This window comes from Phoenix dactylifera, chromosome 15 (genome assembly GCF_051530095.1).
Source record: "Phoenix dactylifera cultivar Ajwa chromosome 15, Ajwa_hap1_PhDact_Kaust_v1.1, whole genome shotgun sequence".
In the NCBI taxonomy this organism is placed as follows: domain Eukaryota; kingdom Viridiplantae; phylum Streptophyta; class Magnoliopsida; order Arecales; family Arecaceae; genus Phoenix; species Phoenix dactylifera.
Window position 1 is genome coordinate 15,570,193 of NC_143204.1, and position 12,101 is coordinate 15,582,293.

Consider the following 12,101-nt stretch of genomic DNA (forward strand, 5'->3'; position numbering starts at 1 on the left):
GCTTATACTCTACTGAAATTCTCTTCCTTCCACACTGTTGTCCCGTTGTTCCCCGTCGAAAACTCTCCGTCAAGTGGACTTCTTACATGCCATCGAGCGAAAGAGACCAACACCTGATGCTTCAACTAGCCTGCTCAGTTCATCTCCAGCCGATCTTAGAGTCGTCCGAGCTGCACTCCCACTTCGATTCAAGTTCAACGGCAACAACCATATAAAAATAAATAAAGTTAAAAATTTATGGTTCACATCCATATTCATTTTACTTTAATGTATCTAAGAGTCAACTCTAATGAAGCCTAGTGTCCTGCAAATGCATATACTAGTCATCAATTACTTGTGCTAGTCTTAGTAAATATTTTCATGTATGTCGACGTAGACCTAGAACTCTAGTGTATGCCTTGATACAATCTAATTTCAGCTGTACTGAACGATAGTGCGTCAGTATTCCCATAACCGAGCTATTAAACTAAAAAGAAGTCCAAGGTCTACGTCCAAGACCGCTTGAACGGGTAATGAGCTAACTAAATCTCCGACCCCGAGACATTATTCACAACAGTGTTTTTTTTTTTGGACAGCCGATGAGAGGAACAAACGAAGCTTGACGTGGAGGTACCAACCACCAGCATGCAAGCGTAAATTACTCTAGATCCATCAAAGGGCTAACGGTAGCCTTTGCCAACCTAGTTATAAAGGCAAAGCAAGAATGGGACCCATCTATCTTATTAAGGTTGAGTGCATCTTTCGCGCGGAAGAACGATTCACCTTCCTTCGGGCGAATCCACCGTTGGAGAGTGGTCCATTTCAGAGAAACAAGTGGAGCGTCGTGAAACCCCAACAACCGGTCAGCTTTTGTTCCCCGAAAGAGCCCAGCTTTATCATATGAGAGAGAAAAGAGAATTTTGGACGCTCAAAGATGTCGAGTAAGGAATTATTCCATCCATTATAAAGGCTAACTCTATCTTAATTGGGACAGAAAATAGGCTCTTACCAACTCAAGAACCTCGTATATATTAACTCAACAAAAAAAATGAAAAATAAGCGGATCAGAAATTTCTTGGGCTTGGCAATACTGACTTGACAATTTAATAATCAATTACTTCCATATATTGCATCAAATTAATACTGCCATGACCCATCTTAAGCTTGGATAGAAAAGATGGAAGGTTAACGTAAGATTCATAGTCGGCCCTAAGAGTATGTCGATAACTTAAAATGGACCCAAATTTAATATATGTGAATGTTAGGGTGTCTCATTCTATTAGAGCACTGTAACCCTAACAAAGTAAGGTTGAGAAGTGGGGGCATAGTTGATTAGATTGTTGTCCATCAGCGGCCAGCTGTAGCCTAATCAGGTTGTAGTGCAAATGAGCAAGGATTGGTTATTACTTATAAATAACTCGCTACAATGTGACCTAGTTGGAGTGACAAATAAGCAAGGATTGATTGAGTCATTGCCTATAAGTGACTTATTATAATATAATTCAGTTGTAGCAACAAATGAGCAAGAGCTATTTAGAATTAGAAAGGCCTCTAATAGTAACCAAATGCAATGACAGCTAACCTAAATAGGAAGGAGATAGGTGAAATTACATTGTGTAAGAAGAGAAGAGATTTGCTACATGGAATGTTGGAACTTTGATCATAAAAGGTAGAAAACTAGTGGATATTGCTTGTTTATAGGAAACTAAATTAAATGATAGTAAATCAAAGGATATATGGGATGATTTTAAACTATTATATCTAGATAAAGGTAGTAATAGAAATGATATAAGAACATTAATGGATAAGAAAATAAAAGATAAATTATAGATGTAAAAAGGACAAGTGGTATATTAGTAGCTATTATATGTAGGTGAAGATATTATTAATATAGTTAGTACTTATGCATCATAAGTAAGCCTAAAGAAGAAGATTAAATAACGATTTTGGAAAGCAATAATGGATTGATGTAAGGTGCTTCTAAAGGAGAAAGGATACTTGTAGGTGGTGACTTTAACAAGCTATAAGAAAAGGCAATGTGGATCTAGTTTCGAAGATAGTAATTTAATGGAAGATTCAATTTTTGATTTTGCAGTAATTTACAATATAGCAATTGCAATCATATATAATTAGTTTTTGGTAACCTTCAAGAGTAGATCAAATTTATCACAAATAGATTACATTTTCATCAAAAGAAGAGAAAGACCTATATATAAGGATTGTGGATTGTGAGGTGATACCTGGAAAAAGTTTAACTACAAAATATCTTATATTTTGTATTTTTTTTTAAAAAAAAGGTTTGAAACCCCAAACTTTCTCCTAGTATCCAATTTGGAATTATGAATCACTTTATAAATTATGGCAAGGATAATTGAACAAAGATTAAGAAAAATAAGAATTATTTTAAATGACCAATTTGGATTTGTGTTTGAAAGATCAATAATGAAAGTTATCTTCTTATTAAGATAATTGATAGAAAAATATAGAGAAAAATAAAGTACATGTATTATCCTCATTGACTTAAAAGAAATTTATGATAGAGTACAAAGAAAAGTAATTTGGAGAACTTTAAGAAGAAATAGTAAACATAAATGGTATATTGAAATAACTAAGGATATGTATGCTAGGATGTTGACAAGTAGTAGAATTTATTATGGTACAACAAGTGCATTTCTAGTTACTATATGCTTGCATCAAAGATTGGCTTCAAACTTAGAACTTGTTACACTAATTATTTATAGATGATATAATATTAATTGATGAAAAGAGAACTATATTAAATACTAAATTGGACTTATGAAAAAAAAACTAGAGGATAACAGTTTCAGAATTAATAAAACAAAGACAAAATATATGAATTATAATGTTAGTGAAAATGGAAATGAAGATTGATACGATTCAAATTGATAACCAATAATTACCACAAATTGACTATTCTTGTTATTTAAGATTTATTGTACAAAATAGTGAAGAGATGGATAAAGATATATAATAGAATTAGGGATGGTTGGATGAAATGAAAAGGTACATACGTAATATTATGTGATAGAGAAATACCTTGGAGTGTTAAATAAGAAATTTGTAGATAACAGTAAGGTCTATCATGTTGCATGGCTCATATTGTAGGGTAATAAAAAAAAGTATCTAAAAATAAGTTGAGTACAGCAAAAATATGAATCTTAAGATAGATGTATGGAAAACCTAAACAAATAAATATAAATATGTCTCGGACGGAGGTACGAGGAGAGGCGTGGATTTTGTTATCAGGGATCTAGACGCCAGAGTAGTGGCAGCAGGCGGCTGTCAACTATTCGACATCTCGGTGCCTCGTGCGGAGCTGAGGGCTCCTCGGGCAGGACTTCGACACGCCCGGCTTGAGTTACGAGCCAGCTTAGTCATTCTGGAGGATGACTCGACCACGATTATCAGTTGGATCCAAGGGGTCCGAGGGGTGGCGGCGGCAACCATCCGTTACTTCAAGACATCTAGATAATGACGAGGGATGGAAGGACCTTTCGGACCAAGTATGTATTCCATGAAGCCAATGGAACTACGGATTGGGTGGCCGCCTATGTGGTTAGCCATGCAGGTAGTTCTTTGTGGGCTGGAAATGGAAATCTGCTTCGGGCACTCCGAGATATTCTATTTTCTAGTATTATTTGGTGCATTCATACTCGTCAGGTATGACTTATCCGCCCTAACCAAAAAAAAAGGAGCAGTAAGAGTTGCACAAATTAAGAATAAAGTAATATATTGACTGAGATGCTATAGACATGTACAACAAAAATCTAACATGATGCACTGTGGAGTTTGTTTCGAATATAGTAAAGAAAAAAAAAAGAAAAAATCTAAGTTCGACATAGATGAAGATCATAAAAAAAGGTATATAGAAACTTAGAATAACATTAGAAGTAAATCTAAATAAGAATATTTGGTAATTTAGGATATAGATGATTAGGTTACGGAAATATTGTAACAATTTCCACAAGTTATATCTTTATGGAGCTACTGCTGCGCATGAAATAAGCGCCTTCATTTCTAATTCTTGTCCAAACAAGAAAATAAATAATTCCAGTTGGTTAATTTTCACCGGGAGGTGAGCATAACTAGATACGGCTCGGTGTCACACTCACACCTCGGCATCCTCATCTTGCTCCTGAAGCTTTAGGTGTTTTCTAGTTTTTTCTCGCATATGATAGTTTCACGTTTTTCCTTGAACATTTCAGCTTAAAGCGAGCCTCCTCGGTGACAAATTCAACGAGAATCATTGGACCGGAATCAGCTCTGGAGGAAAGAAATGGTACGACAAACTGTTCCGACAAGGACCGGCGCAACTTTTGCTACCTTTTCCCATGTTGGAAAGATGCGTCATGTGATTGATGGTCCCAACTCCCCCACTAGTACCTTTCTAAACAGGGAAAGCAGCATCTTTTTTAGCGAGTTGGACTGTGAAATGGAAGTAGAGGAGAGAAGAAACCACTTTTATATCCGTATGTGGATATTTATATGCACAGTTTAATGAAACTCATGGGACCACATACGGTTTTAATGCAAAAGAAAACAGCACTACTAATCGCATGATTAACTTCCTACTAATCGGTCATCGGACAGAGTCTATAAATAGACTTTCGGTCTAGTGTTTTGAATTACTCAATACATATTACTACTTCTCTATTTTTTAAGATGAAATAGAGAATTCTTCTCTTTTTTTTCTCTTCTCTTCTTCTAAACCTCTTTCAAATTTTCTTTTTCAGAGTGGGTCGAGTCAAGCCTCTCCGGTGATCGTGCTTGTTAGAGGAGGATTGGGCTGAACCAAATTATTGTATGCTTCTCTAAGCTTCCATGGGCTGTTGTAGAGACTGAGATATTGGGCCTTTGCTCTTAGTTCGACTTTTCTGTTCATGTTTCTTCAAGCTAAAGGTCTAAGGTGAAGCTAAAAATGAACAGATATGTAACAAAGTCCTAGGAAAGCAAGGGCATGAAGAAGCCCACACACTCTGAATAGCCCATAGGCTGGCTGTATTACATGTTCACACCTTCATTCTTCAGAAAATTTAGAAGAAGGCTTGCTTTCTCTACAGAAAAGCAAAAAAAGAAGGCTAACTTTGTACTTGTATGACAATGACTTTTTGACCACATTAGTGGCTATGTAAGCAAATTTTTTAATATTTTTGCGTTGATTGGTGTTACCATAAGTTTACACCTTGAAAACAAGGAATTTGAATGCATGTGTTTTACGGTCAAATGGATCAAAAAAAGGGAAAGTTCACCTAAGCCTAATCTGAATTTATGTTAGCTTAAGATTCTAAATTAAAGCCCAACTGTCATCCTCTACATTTTTTCCAGTTAATTAGTCTTTTGCTTAACATTTTCAAACAAAAAAAAATGCATCAACCCTTGCAAATCCAATCACAAGCCCTATAACAATCATGCTTTTCCTTTGCCATCGTTAATATTCGAACCCGGACCTCTCACATGGGCAGAAGAATGTCAACAAGGTAAAGTAAGACTAGTTGGCTAGAAAACTACATTCTGATTTTCATTTCTTTTATCGAAAGGAAGAAAAGAAAGTATCTCAGTTTATCTTGAAGGGGGCTCAAAAATAGGCCACAATTAGCTTGATTTTATACCAAAACTGGCTGATCCTTTGAGGCATACCGGTCCATACTGATTTGAAAATTATAGATATCATTTGCTTAATCCAAATATGACGACTAATCTCTTTCTCTCAAGATGGAAGTTATGTAAAATTAATGTAAACAAATTCCAAAAGTTAAATTTATAGATATTAGCTTCCATTGCCATGAGGAGAGTAAGCTACATCCTTTTACAATATATATTTCATATTTTGGAAATTTTGTATTAAAAGAGCAAGAAGCCAAATGAGCAGATAACACCATCAAGTGCAAAAACTGAACCAGGGCATCCCATGCTTCCAAGAGTTCACCGAAGCCCCATTGGGCCCAAAACCCAACACTCAACCCTGCAACAATGACCCTCTCTCTCTCTCCCTCCAAATTCCAAAATAATTTTAGAATTTACCTTTCCACATGCAAATGATGCTGGACTTCATCAACCTTGAGGAGAGTGTACGGATGTATGGCCCACATTGACAAGTGGTGTCAATATAGTCCAAGTGGAAAAATGTTGGATCTCATTTAGTTAAAGCCCACATAAATAGAATTTCACAGTGGTGAAGAGTCATCTTGATGGGGGGTGTCTCTTCATGGGTGTAACCACCTGTGGTAGTTGGTCTCTGAAGAGGGCTTTAAATAGCCTGTGGGGACCCCTTCTCCAAACACACGCACACAGAACTTCTCTCTCCAGAAAGACCATTCTGCCCCAAACTCATGGTGAGTGGAGGCTCCTCTGCAAGGCGCCAGTACTAGCTTTTTAACTATTTTAATTCTTTGGTGGGAGTGCCAAGGGTGGGGGACAAGCCTAGCCCGCATATGCCACTTGGATGCTGTTAACGGGGTGAAGGGTTTAATCCCACATCGCCTAGACAAGATTAATTTTACTTCCTTAAGTAACTTGGGCAAGGGGACTTCATCCCCAAATAGGAGTTTAGTCCCACATTGGTCGGCCAAAATATTTTCACATGTTTAAATAATATGGATTCTGTAACGTAATTCTGACAATCGGGTTTAACATGGATTCTCTGGTCATTATGATTTAATCTACTCTCAATGCAGTTTGATCTATTTTTAAAATCTAATCTCGCTCTGATACCATTGATGAAATTAAGCTTCCATAAAATAGAATCATACCTCTTAACTCACTAAATCCATCTTCAATCTTTGAGATGGGTGAAGCTTGATCTGCAACCAAAATCAACAACAAATAGTAATTGTTTCTAATTTAACCAGAGATGAGCAGTATGGTCTTTCTGGAGAGAAAAATTCTGTATGCGTGTGTTTGGAGAATGATTCTCCACAGGCTATTTAAAGTCTTTTTCAGAGACCTACTGCTACATATGGTTACACCCATCACTACTGTAAAATTTTATTGATGTCTTTGTGGCTATCAAAATTTATAAAAAAAATTTAAGAGATGTATGTTTAACTAAATGGGATCCAATAAAAGTACGGAAATGCAAGAGCATCGACAGGACACCTCTTCATGGTGTTTGATGCTAGGCTATGGACACAACGAAGTACCATGCGGGCAGTGGGAGGAACACACGAGGGAACTACTTGCATTCCCGAAGAAGCAATCAATGGGCATGGTGTGACTCCTTTAATGGGGTAGTTGGATTTCCCGTCGCTGGTCAGGACCTCGGCCACAACTATTATGCCAATTGATGGACAAAAGCCATCACTGGGGAGTGGGGAACTCGGCAAACAGCCAGCCATGCACCAAGTTGCAGTTCAATGGCACTCTTCTGAAGCATCTCATATGGTGGATTTTAGATAGTGTAGTTGTGCTTGGATTTTAGTTAAGAAACTGAGGATGACAGGCAGTATGGCTGGTACAAATCTGGATAAGGCTTACTTATATTTTATTATACATTATTTAAAATTACTAGAATATATTATATATTTATAACGATCATAAATTGTATGTGAAAATATTTATGATACATTTATTGTCACATCATGACGCAACCATTATCTAATGTTCAACACATTGAACACATGGATGATTCTAAGTGTCATACATGTTTTTTATATTTAAATACCATCTCTGTGATGGTTGTTATATTCAAGAATTTGGTTGATGATACCTAGTTTCTGACTCATGCAACAAATGAGATACAATATATGAAAATTTCAAGGCTATTCATTTGCTAAGTGGGCTCATCAAGGGTTCCTTCTCTTAATTGAGAAAAGAGCTCTCTAGAAAGTGGACCAATTCACAAGGTAGGAGGCTGGCCTGGCCTACTTAAGCTCAAAGCCTTTTGGATGGGCTTAGGCTAAGATTTTAAACCCAATGGACCGAGCTTAGCTTGTAAAATAAGCTAATTTCATGAATACCTTGCGCGAGCTTGAAGATTGAAGCCCCATATGGCTCAATTTTTTTGACTTTTTTTTTTTGTATTATTTGTTTATATTTGATGGACTTATAGACTTAATTGATAATTGCTGTTGACATATGAACTTAATGGAATAATAACACATTTTAGATTGTCGGCATATTTAATTATTCTTATTTAGTATTTTTTAAAGTATTTTAAGTATTTTCAGCATATTTTGAAGAAAAAAGAAAATAGTTAACAAGCCCAATGCTTGATTTGAAGCCTAAAACCAGAGTGTGGACCGGACTTAGGCCTAGAAGGTAAACGCGAAGCTCATGCCAAGCTCGGCCTAAGTCTAAATACATTGAGTTAACCATTGAGGAAAGCTTGGACCAAGCCCTATCGATAAATAGTCTAATGGAGATGTCCTTGCAAGGGAGCATAAAGCCTATATCATCCCATCATCAAGATGTAAGTGTCTTGCATTTTTTCAACACCTTAAGCTTTTTTTTCTTTTCTTATGACCATTGGATATATCAATTCAAATAGTTAGATGAGATTAGAGTTCCTTAAAAAGTGAAGATCTAATTCTTGATGGAGTTGCACCCCCAAATTATATAACAAAAGAATATAGTGTAGATACATACATACATACATTTATACATACATACATATATATATATATATAGAGAGAGAGAGATTTAGCTCCACTTAAGTGGATCTCTATCCAGATATGGTCAGGTTTAAATTAGATACTAAAAGTCCCACATCGATAACTTGAGCCATTGAATTATATATGATTTACTATTTTTAAACTGCTTATATACTAAAAATTGTATAATTTAGAGATTCCTAACCTATACATCAACTAGATAAAAAAATTAAATAGTCTAAATAACATATATATATATATATATATATATATATATATATATATATATGGGGATTGATAACCTACTCTCTGTTATGCTAGGTTATCAATCTACCCATATTTTCGTAGACAAAAAATACCCTTACTTTTTATAACTCTTAAAGGTATTTTATGTCTTTTTACAATTCCACATTAACTCATCCTCTCAACTCCCAATTAATGCTCTCTTCCTCTCTCTCTCTCTCTCCAGTATATATATATATATATATATATATATATTATAATATAAAATTTATATACTAAGCGTTATTATTTAAGCCTCTTGTGTGATGTGTCATGTCACTTTGTATGTCATTGTACTTTTCAAACTGATCATGAATGTCAAAGTCCATATTTACTCACCGGCCTCTGGTAGTTACGGAGAACCTAAACCACAGCATGCAAACGTACCATCAGTTTTGCTCGCGGCTAGCATTTGCACGCATCAAACCTGCAAGCTATTAATCTAGGTCTTCATATCCTGAAAGCACCTAACCAATGTACCACACTTTCCAGCTAATGGTAATCATTACTTAATTTGGAAGTGCAAGTATAAATGCTATTCCCATCAACAATGGTGGTTGTTTGGTAGCCGTGATTCCACTACCTCTGTCATCATAGGGAATGCACTCTTCCAAATGATGGGACTTCCTGTGGTCATGGATTTGAACACGTCCAAACTCTAAGCACATTGGAACCGTGCTTAGTGCTTAAAAACTTTGAGATTCCACTTACTTTATTCATTGCTTTATGGAAAATTTTCATGTGTGCCTGCTCACTTTAGTCTTTTAAACCTTGGATTATTAAGAAAAATAAATTTATATCACATGTTTAAGATGTTCAAAAGTACTTTAAGCTAATATCTTGTTAAGACGGGGACAACTTAATATAAAACTCTTAATACGAGCTTTTTGACCGAGATATTCCATATCGGTGAGGTAGGGCTCAGTGGAGAAATGACAGCTGTGCGAATTCATTATGAGCGTAAAACATTAATGTTAAATATCTCTCAACTATATAAAATTTGCATGGACAAATGGAGTATAAGCATTCACTTAAGAGTGGCTCAATTATCCTTGTTCAAGTGGAAAAAATGATGATTTCTTGGCCAGAGTGTTTATTCATCATTTTCTAATAGAACAAGCACAAGCCAGTCAGGGCAGGACACTACTATCTCTGACCTTATTAGGCCTGTTTATCATGGTTTTTGGGTTCTATCAGAAAGGTTATTCTCTGTTTGAATGCAGAAAGCCAAACCACTGATAAATGAATCAAATACTTTGTTCACATTATAGCTTTAATTTCTAAAGAGATTTCCTTTATTCTTGTTGTAAGAGTAATGCTAGGGAGTAGAGTACCACTCAATTTGGTGGTCAGCTCTCATTGGACATGGTACAAATTGATGTGGTTCCCAAAGGATTAGATGAATACAGCATGAAAACAGATGGTACAAAGTTATTATCAAAGGACAGTGGATACATCCCATCCGATCACCTCACGGTGACATCCAGGAGCTGGACGTCCAGCGACGTATGAGACGTACGACTGCTGTTGCTATCCAAACGACCGAATGCAAAACGACGAATCCATCAAAATGGCCCGTTGTTTGAGTGTTATACTAGCCGTTATTATTTTTTCTTTTTTTTTTCTAGTTAACGCTATTTTTCTTATGGGTGATTTATGTGGAGAAGCACAGGCAACTGTTTTGCTGATGCAGTCTCAATACATCATACATTGATGGAAGAAGAACAACGACGTTACGAGAAGAAATTGAATGAATGGGCTCTATTATTATTTGCTCCTATTTTTGCTTATTTTTCATAAGATTCGAATTTTTCTGAATATCACAAATTAAAACCAATAATAAATGTAAAATTGTATAGTGGACAAAATAACAATCAAATTAACCAATATTTGACATTGAATATATGTACATGTACAAAATATATAAAATTATTGTATTATGTGAACAATGTTAAGGATCATAAAAGGGTTGTTAGAATTGTCATATGCATACATATCATGGTTATTTATGTTATTTGATCAACTTTATAATTAATAATTTAAAGAAGTTTTCCCTCAAATTAATTTACTATAATGGTTGTTATTTAAGAGGCAGCCTATCATCCTTTAGTGAAAGCATGCTTTTAATTATTATGTTGCCCAAGTTTCCTATAATATTGTTGAACCCATTATAAACATCTTTTATGTTGCTTCCATTGACAATAATAATGGAACCCCCTAGTTATCTAATTAAGGGATTATAAGGAGAGACAATGAGTAACAAAGGGAAAATGATGTCATAATTGATGAAAACAATTATTAACAAACCATAATACTATTTTCATCGATACCCTACATAAAAAGCTATTTTATTATACATATAAACAGTGAAGAGATCATCTAATGGCTATTATTCTATTGCAATATAATTGGTTAAAGAAATCATGATTGTGCAACAATTGCTATTTATGTTACAACTTGAGCAAAGTAAACCTCTATCTCATTAAACAAGTGCCTTCATTTATCACTCATATGCTCAATTATAATATAATTGATTAAAGAAATAATAATTGTGCAACAATTGCTATTTATGTTATAACTCGAGCAAAGTAGACCTCTGTCTCATTAAACAAGTGCCTTCATTTATCACTCATATGCTCAATTACATTTTTTTTATTGGAATCTATCCATTGCTGTTTTTATCCGGATGTCCTCGAGCTATCCATATTCCTCTGACATAAAATATCATATAATGCCATGTTATTTCAAACTATGGTCTTTACACCTAAATGTGGTAGCATAACAAATTTCTATATCTCGAGCAAACTAGACCTCTATCTCATTAAACAAGTGCTTCATCCATCACTCATATGCTCAATTACATTTTTTTTCATTGGAGTCTGTCCATTACTGTTTATATCTTGATGTCATGGCAGCTATTCATATTCCTCTCATATAAAATATCATATAATGCCATGTTATTTCAAACTATAGTCTTCACATTTAAATATGGTAACATAACGGATTTCTATATCTTGAGCAAACTAGACCTCTTATCTCATTAAAAAATGCCTTCATCTATCACTCATATGCTCAGTTACATTTTTTTTTTTATTATTGGAATCTGTCCATTGCTGTTTTTATCTGGATGTCATCGCAGCTATCCATACTCCTCTAGCATGACGGATTTCTATGTAAAGTTTTGCACAACCATTTAATTTGCCCAAGCCGTGACACGTAGAGCTTTTTTTT